A 9,846-nucleotide genomic window follows, 5' to 3' on the forward strand; every position below is an offset into this window, starting at 1 on the left:
CTAAAAGTTATATTTTTTATTCGCCGATGATGTCACGTTATCCTGCCCACTATTTTCAGCACTGCATGTTCAAAATACTTAAACCAATAACTTTGTGTTTAAAGCGCCATTTTGAAACCTAGGTATTGTAAACGGATTGGTACAGAGCAAAGGATACCCACGGAGTGGGTTTGGAAAACAATTAAATTTGCAGACAAGATTTCTGATATACGGTAGAGATTTGTGAATGAAATGCTATTGATAAAAAGCGTATTTTGGGTAGTTAGTTAGTAACAGGCAGAGAAAATATTTACTTACAGTGGCCCTTTAAGTCTATTTATATACAGCAGCAATGAATGTTTGCTTTAAATGGTTTGCATACAAAAAGGCAAGCTAAGAGCTATTCAAGGCTATGAAATACAGTTTAAAAACACAATTTGCTCTCTTCAATCTACCCACAATCTTTTAATACTTTACCAGGATGAACACCAATCAATATCCAATATCTTTCATCAAGTTTAACCTCACCTCAGAAATACCAATAAGTATATTTTGCAATCAATGAGAAAAGGTAGATCAGCTTTGCTTGAGTAAAATGGTATATCTCACGCCCAACAAAACAGTTACAGGTTTAGCTTAGCAGAATCTGTCCTTTTTCCTATCTTGCATTAGCTTATATAAGTTTCCATCATAGGTGAGAATAATGGGTGGCCCTCGTGCTTGTCCCTTCTGATTAGGTATCTGGAATATCTAATCGGATTGGCCCTTACGGAGCTGAGCATGGTCACCATGGAAACGCATCTTTTAACAGTTAAGTCCCTTAACTGTCATACTGGATTCTGGCCCTCGGGTGGCAGCATGACAACACAAAACAGATTCCATTTAACCATTTCTAGACAGTGAAAGAAAATATTTCTTTAAAATGTGTAATAAATGCCATAATTTCTAGCATTAATAATTTACAATCCGAATTCCAGGCAGGATAACCTTGTCAATTTTCTGATTATTTCTATACCAAACACCATTATATTATATTAAAATAAGTACACTGTTAATTCAATTTTCCCTATTAAACATATTGTAATTTATTTCATTAATAAATTACAATATTAATTGTAGATGGGGTAGTATCACGTCATTTTCCTGATTATTTTAATATGAAATATCAAATTCTTTTTAATATTACTTTACATTAAAATAATTATACTGCTAATTATTAGCTCAAAATCCATTACAATTTTATCAGTATCTTGGCATTTATTTACAAATAACAGCCTATTTTATATTCAGTATTTCATTGTATTCCAACATGAATATACCATATTTCACGTTTCTAATAAATCCTGGATGTATGAATCCTGTCTATGCAGATCTGAAATTATATGTCTGAAAAATAAAAACAATACAGAGGTTATTATTCTGATACAGTTAAACATTTTAGACCGACTAAAATAGTCACCTACCAAGCTTAGCAAATACCCATGTAATATTAGAAAATTAGACAATTTCCCAAATTTCTATATTTAATACATTCTGAGGCATACATTCAAAAAAATGTTTATTTGCTGTATTTCAAAGTTAAATCTTAATATGTGTCTTTAGTTCACAGGGGTCACATAACAGGCAGCTGTAAAAAGCCATAATTTCCTTAATATGCCTGTGTTCTCAGACCCCTTTCCCAGGCAGAAATCCTCTAGCAGGAAGCCCATATATGGGAATGTACCTTTGAGATTCCAGCATTCTAATCTCCATCTCATCAGGCCTCAAAAGGATATTCCAGACACTTCGTCTTCATTCACTGCATGGGGTAAAGAGTGCTCTGAATTTTTACACTCCCAATTAAAGAGCAAATGTTTTAGTGTTAAAGTATCTGGAGACATCCTGTCTGCAATTGAGTCTTGAAATGTGTATTCAATTCATGGGGTTTTGAATCAATCCTGACATCAGAATTGCAGCCCTTACTTTAGTAATATCTGATAAAAAAATGGTTTCATACATAAACACATTCTCTTGTATTATTTAATTTCATACATATATATATATATATATGTAATTTACCTGTACCCTGACATAAATCCCCCTTCCAACTTCACATAGATGTAGGACACATGTATTTGAATTGGCTTAAAGTCAGTGGTACTCGGTGAGGATGTTGGCCGTATACATCATAGACAGTCTCTCATGCAGAGAGTCCGTCATTTTTTTGAGCCTTCATGTTTATCAGTTAGGCATCTTTAAAATACAGTATGTCTTTATTCCATTTGGGGATATGACATTTCATTCTCCCTCTATGACTTGTAGTTGGGACCTAGGATGACATGCTCGCAGCTGATTGATATTGACCCATTTATCTATGAAACTTTCATTTTTGGGGATCCGTATTTTATAGGCCACTGGAGATATTTTGTCAGTAATGACAAAAGGACCTTTCCATGATGGAAGAAATTTCTTCTCCCTAACCTGATCTCTTCCAAAGTTATAAAGATAAACTTTATCATTTATTTCATATTCCTTTTTGGGCGTTTTGAGATCCTAATAGGTTTTAGTGGCAGTTGCGGCTCTTTCTAAATTCCTTTGAGTAAATGCAAAGGCATATTGCAGTTGCTTTCTTAGGTTCTCCACATATTGATGTGTATTGGCAGCATTTATCAAGTTTTGGTCTGATGTACAGTACAGCAGATGCTGAGGTTGAACCATTCTTCTACCAGTCATCAGTTCAAAAGGTGACATCTTGGTAGCACTACTTGGAGTTGCTCTTAATGCCATTAGGACTAGAGGTAGTTTTACATCCCAGTCTTACCCGTTTCACTCACAAACTTTTTGAGGATTTTAACAATGGACTGGTTGTAACGCTCTACACCACCACTTGAGGCAGCTCTATAAGCAATATGGAGCTTTCTTTTTACCCCTAGTATTTTCCACATTTTTGTCATCATTTCGCTAGTAAAGTGGGTTCCCCGATCTGATTTGATTCTTTGGGGTAAACCAAATCTGGAGAATACGTGGTTGAGGAGCAACGCTGCACATGTTTCAGCACTATTGTTAGGTGCACTGATGCACTCTACCCATTTAGTGAACAGGCATGTCACTGTTAACATGTATTTGTTACCTCTTGATGACCTAATTACTGGACCAATAAAATCGATTTGTATATCTGACCATGGCATTACCATCCCCCTTTTCTGCAATGGCGCTCTATGTGTTGGCGCAGTGGGTTGGAACTGTGGGCAGATTAAACACCCTTGACAGTAGGTTTGAACATCTTTAAACATGTGTGGCCAAAAAGCGTAGTCACGCAATATTTCATACGTGAGTTTGGTACCACGAAGACCAGATGTGGGAGCATCATGGGCATGTTGAAGTATTAGACCTCTGAATTTGGTGGGTACTACCCATTGCTGGAAGCCAGTTTTGGAGGTTCTAATTAACAAACCATCCCGTAACTTGAATTGTGATCTGGATTTCATTAAGATTCTAAGATCTTCTTTGCCAATACAATCATCTTTTGAGATGGAGTTGCTTTCAGGATCTTCTATGTGTTTATAGAAGATGCCTACAATGGGGTCTTCTTTTTGACTAGTGATCAAGTCCTCACTAGGGGAATTCTGACTCCATTGTACCAGGTTAGGCTCACTCTGTTGTTTAGCCTGGTTTCTGGCAATGGCTTCTATCTGAATTGCACCCATTAAGTGTTCAATATTAAGGAGTTCTCCAGTTATGGCTCCTTGTTTGGCTAATGAATCCGCAAGATCATTGCCTTCCTTATCAGGACCTAGAACCCTGAAATGACCCTTGGTCTTCTCCCAGTGTATGGTTAAATCATTGGATACCAGCAGATTATCAATCTTGCAGAACAACTTGCCATGCTTGACTGGTTTGTTATTGCTTTTCTGCAAACCATTTATTTTCCAAGTCGCCAGGTATTCAACAAAACTGTCACACACATAATTTGAGTCAGTTATGATCACAAATTCATGAATACCTTGTTCAATAGCCATTTCAATGGTTTTTAGAACAGCAGTTAGTTCTGCAACTTGACTGGATCTTGGTCCAATGTTAAAGCCTATAGATATATTTGAGAATCCATTTGCCCAAGTTATACCAATGCCAGCGACTAATCGGCGCTCATCATCAATAGTGGCATGGTAAGAACAACCATCAACATATACCCAAGGTAATGTTTGACACTGGTCCACATTGTATATTTTATATGGGGAAAGCAATTGTTCTTCCAGGAAATCATCTTCTGATAATTCTTCCCCAGGATCTCTAGCAGTACAGTTGTGGAGCTCAGCAAGCCCCTGTGCGACTGGATTCTTTTAATTCTGCTTGTAGCGAATTTCTAAACGCCAGCCTTGTAAGGAAAGAGTCCACGCTGTTATGCGGCTATTTGACAAATTCCCATCTCTTATTCTCTCACTCAGCAAATATAGCAAAGGCTGGTGGGCCGTTTCTACAATAATTTTCTCGCCCTGAATATAGCTGCGGAAATTTTGTAGAGCCCATACAGTAGATAAGAGGGCTTTTTCGCAATCGCTAAATTTTATTTCCACTGGGGATAGAGTTTTGCTTGCATAAGAAATGGCTTTGCTTAAATTATCATGCTTTTGGTATAAAACAGCACCCATGCTTACATCTGTGTACCCTGTCTCTAACAAGAAAGGTTTACCACCTTCAAGGTATGCTAAACAAGGTGCTTGTGTAAGTTTCCTCTTCAGCTCTCTTATGGCTGTCTCTTGAGACTCACTCCAGTGCCATTTCACATCCTTCTATAGAAGAAGTAGTAGTGGTTTAGCTAATTCTGCATAATTATCAACTAATTTGCGAGAATAATTCATCATACCCAGGAAGGATCTCAATTCCTTTAAGTTATTTGGGTTTTTAGAATTTACTATAGCTTCCATCTTCTTCTTCTGAGGATTTAGCCCTTCAGAAGTAACTTCATGTCCTAAGAAGTTTACATGAGTGCAGCACCATTAAGCTTTTTGTAGGGATAATTTGACACATGCCCTTTTAAGTTGGCTGAGGACTTGTTTAAGCTCTGCGATGTGTTTTTCAAAGTCTGTGCTTTTGATCAAAACATCATCAACATAAGATAAGGTCCCCCTTTCCAGTGCATCAGGCATAGCCTTATGCATGAATACAGCAAATTCATGTCCAGAATTTATGTATCCAAAAGGGAGTCTCTGAAATGCATATTGGACCTTTTGGAATGAGAATGCCATCTTATACTGGTCCTCCTCATGTACCTTTATGGTCCAATATCCCTGCGCACAATCAATGGCAGTGAATATTTTGGATCCATGCATCTGTGCAAGGCACTGGTCAATGTATGGTACAGGCCAGCCAGACATGTACACTCGCTTGTTTAGCTGTCTTAAGTCAGCACACAAACGCCATTGTCCGTTAGGCTTAAGAACACCTAGAATAGGATTATTATAAGAGCTATACACCTGTCGTATGATACCCCTTTCTTCCAAGTTCCTTCTGATTTCTGCAAGAGAATCATATGAGGCTAAAGGAAGTCTGTATTGTTTAACAAAGACAGGTGGTGCATCGGGATCTGTTTGTCTGTAGTACCACAGTGATAAGAATCCCTAGCAAAAATATCCTTGTACTCCGTCAGGAGTTCTCGCAGCTGTTGCCGTTCATCATCGCTTGAAGAGCCATTAGCTAAGGATATTTGCTCTTTGACTATATGCTGAAATCCTGGAAAGATTTCAGGCTGTCCTATTTCATAGGCTTATTCCAACCTAGAGGTGAGATCCCCTTGATTATAATTTATATTGCCCCCATGACTCTGGGTATTGGGGTAATCTTGCTGTTTGATCGGCTGATCAAACACTAGAGAGGCTTCTTCAATTTTACAGATGCCTTCCTCTGAGCTGAAGGGATAAATAGACTGAATATTAAATAGACCCTCTGGCATAGATGTAAAGGATTGTTCTATTAATTGTTCTTCAGTTAAGTATCCTTCAGGTATTAGCCCAATTACATTATTCTGGAATCCAAAAGTGTAATAACTTGATTCCAGCACATATCCTATGGTAGTTCCCTTGGATAATGTTATATCCTGTGGGGTCATGTTATGCACAATAACATGTATTGGAATCGTTCCAATATTTACCAAAGGAGTGTAGGTCACTGTGACACCCAGATTTTGTATTCTATGGGAGAGGCAAATTAGTGTTTCAGAATTTTTTAATTTCTGACCTCTTTTTACCTGTAAGGGTAATAGAAATTTATCAGCCCCGGCAGGAATTATAACATCGTTAGACAGCTGCATATTCACAGCATATGGCAATTGCTGGTTTGAGTTAATCAAATTTATTTGTATGGCATATCTATGTAAGATATCATTGCCAATGTATATTTGATTATGGGGAGTATTTAAAACTAAAAACCGGTGCTTCACTGACTTATTACCAATAGAGACAGATAATAAACACTTAGCTGTGATGTTATAGCTTTCAAACCTGTCATCCAGGCCGTTGACCCAGTGGTCTTGGGGAGAAAGATATTTAATCACTTTAGGTTCCGCTATCTGTGCTAATAAGCCTTCGCTTATATAGCTAGCTTCCTGTTTTAAACTCAACTTGGCATATTTTGTTGTACGAAGGTCACGCATTTGTATAGGGATAAATATATCCTCTTTAACTCTCTCAATCCCTGTGAGGTATTGAGCATGGCCTCCCCCCTTAGGGATTTTATGATCCCCCTTGTGGAGAGATATGGTTAATACATCGCCATCTAGGGAAATATTCGCTATCTTTCCAGGCGATATTTTAAAAGTATTACCATCAGAGCCACTTAAAGGAGTCTGATCATCTATTTGTAAAATAGTGATTTCAGGTACAGAGTTATTCCTGAAATGAATCTCCAGAGAAACTGGTTTCTCTTCCACCACATGACAGTTATGTCGGGGGCGAGATATACCAGATTTCTCATAATTGATAGGCCTTTTAACTTGTGACCAAATTACATTATTTATGCAATCAATTATGGTGCTTAATCGCTTCAGGAGATCACTACCAATAATTAAACGATCAGTTAGCAGATCCACTATAATGACAGGCTGTCTTATGACACTGTTCCCCAATTTAAATTTTAAACAGGCAGTACCGTAAACATTTAGGGAGTCACCCCCAACTCCTATTAGAGAACCATCAAATTCTTTTATTTTAGGTTTGTGGGGTGTTAATTCATTTAGCTGTGTGTAGTACCTGTGGGATAAAATAGTTGCCTGAGACCCAGTATCAATTAATCCCATGATAGGGTTGGAGACTGAATCTTGCAGCTCAGCTAATATATAATATCTCCCTGCAGTTTCTACCATTTCACACATAAAGTTTGCATTATTGTACATCTGTGGGCTTCAACACGTGTTACTTGAATCCGCCATGTTTTCCCGTGCAGAAGGAATTTCATACCTACTGGTCTCCTTTATGACAGGGTCGGCTGGATTCTTGTGTACTGCATCTGTGGAAATAAGGTTAAGAGAACACTGCAAAGGGAAAGATTGGTTAATTTTCAGGCCGAGGTTGCTCGTCATCACAGCTAAATCGTCCGTTTCCGGTCTGTGGGGAGAGAACATGATTAGTATCATTGATATTTATTATTACATTTTGTATATCTCTCCCCTCCCTTTCAGGTGATACTGCAGTATTTATGACTGTGCCTGTGGTCCACTGCTGACCACTGGCTGTACCCCTAAAAAAGTATTGTTCGGTTGCTGAGCCGTAGAAGGTTGACTCATATTAGCGAATTGTTCGCTCAACTAATTTAACTGGGTAAAAAGCATATCTATCTGATTGTACAAGTTACCTCTACCCCTGGACCTATCTCTTGGTGCCCCATAATAATGATTCCTGGACCATTGGGTTCCCTCAGAATCAGGGCCGCTATTTCTATTTTGGCGTGGTTGCCCCTGGGGTTCAGCTTGTTCAGTATTAGTACTTTGGGGAGCATTATATACTTGGGGCGTCTGGTTACCCTGAGAATATCTTCGCCATCTATTGTATCTACCTTTGCGTGGGTACCAATTATTTTGTGAGTAATTATTCACCCGATTATGTCCCCCACTTTGGTTATAGTCTCTCTGCGCCTCAGCTCGTGTTGGGGGAGGGGCAGAGTTAAACCTCTGTGGAGATGGCCTGTTTTGACTGGCCACCTTCGCGTAGGTTTTCTTTTTAGACTCCAAATTGAGGGGGCTAGGTGACAACCTAGTTTCTGCTAAAATTTTGGGTTTTGATTCCCTTTTCACCCCCTGTTCACTGGACTGCTGAATAGAGTATAATTTTGTACTCTCTTTGATCAGCCATTCCAATGAGCACTCCTCATCAAAATCTCTAGCTAAATTAATTTTGATGGGTGTAGGTTGTGCTTCAAAAAATAAATTTACAAATTCTGAGCAATCAAATCTGGGATTATCTTCAGCCATACTGTACGCATTTTTCAATTCAGAAAGGAACTCGATGGGACTTTGATTCGCACTACATTTTAAACCATATACCACTATTTTCGTGGCAGTTTTAGTGCGATGTTGCCCGAATTCTTTTCTGCATTGTCGTTTTATTTCACTCCAGGAATGAATATTCATACCCTTTAGTGAAGTAAAGAATTTGTGATGCTTACCGTCAAATACCCAGGGCAGAAGTTCAACTTTTAATTTCTCACTTGTAACATTCATTATAGCTAATGCATTTTCAAAGGCCTCTAAGTGATCAATTACGGAGTTTGTTCCCTTGTTGGAGAATACAGGTACGGCACCCATTATGAAAGTAACTATTTTATGGGAATCGTATACCTTATTAGACTTATTTTGGGATTCTCTATTAGAGTTTCCCTCACCCTCACCGGCTGAGTTACAGCAGTTTCCTGGATTTACATCATGAGGTGACTGCCTATTTGGGAAATCTATTTCTGACCCAATAGGGGTCGTTTGTCTACACTCTTCCATATATTTCTGTACCTCGTCCCTGACGCGTTCTCTGAGGGAGTTAGCATTATCTGCATTATTCTCACTAATATAGGGGTTTTCATTATGGCGGTATGACCTTTTTAAATCATTTAATTCTCTCTGGCTTTGCGCAAGCTGTTTATTTAATTCTTGTATCTGTGCTAGTAAGTCTATGTTATGCTTATCTAAGGCCGGTTAGGTTTTGGGCAAACTCGTCCATTTTATTTTTGGCTATTTTTAACTCCTCTTCGCATCTGTGTGAGGAACGAATACTACTTTCTAGGTCTAGGTATAATGCATATCACAAGGGGCCAAGATTTTAGTATTAGTTTGTCTCGCTTTTTGAGAGTCTTGCATTGATTAATCATTAATAATTCTTGGAAAAATTCATTGTTTTCATTCCACATATTATTATTAACTGTAATATTTTTAGCCCTAATTTCAAGCATATCCATAAAATCATTTAATTCACCGCAATATTAAACTTCTCTTTAATGTGACTTATAATGTCTTTCTTAAAGTGCCACTGTAAGTAAATATTTTCTATGCCTGTTACTAACTAACTACCCCAAATACGCTTTTTATCAATAGCATTTTATTAACATATCTCTACCGTATATCAGAAATCTTGTCTGCAAATTTAATTGTTTTCCAAACCCACTCTGTGGGTATCCTTTGCTCTGTACCAATCCGTTTACAATACCTAGGTTTCAAAATGGCGCTTTAAACACACAGTTATTGGTTTAAGTATTTTGAACACACAGTGCTGAAAATAGTGGGCAGGAAAACGTGACATCATCGGCGAATAAAAGATATAACTTTTAGAACGTTATGAAACTTCGTTTTGGAGAAAATATAGTTCAGTAGGTTTTAATTAATGTTTATTAACTTTAATATGTTAGTTGTTT

Source organism: Bombina bombina, chromosome 6, assembly GCF_027579735.1.
Source record: "Bombina bombina isolate aBomBom1 chromosome 6, aBomBom1.pri, whole genome shotgun sequence".
Classification (NCBI taxonomy): Eukaryota; Metazoa; Chordata; class Amphibia; order Anura; family Bombinatoridae; genus Bombina; species Bombina bombina.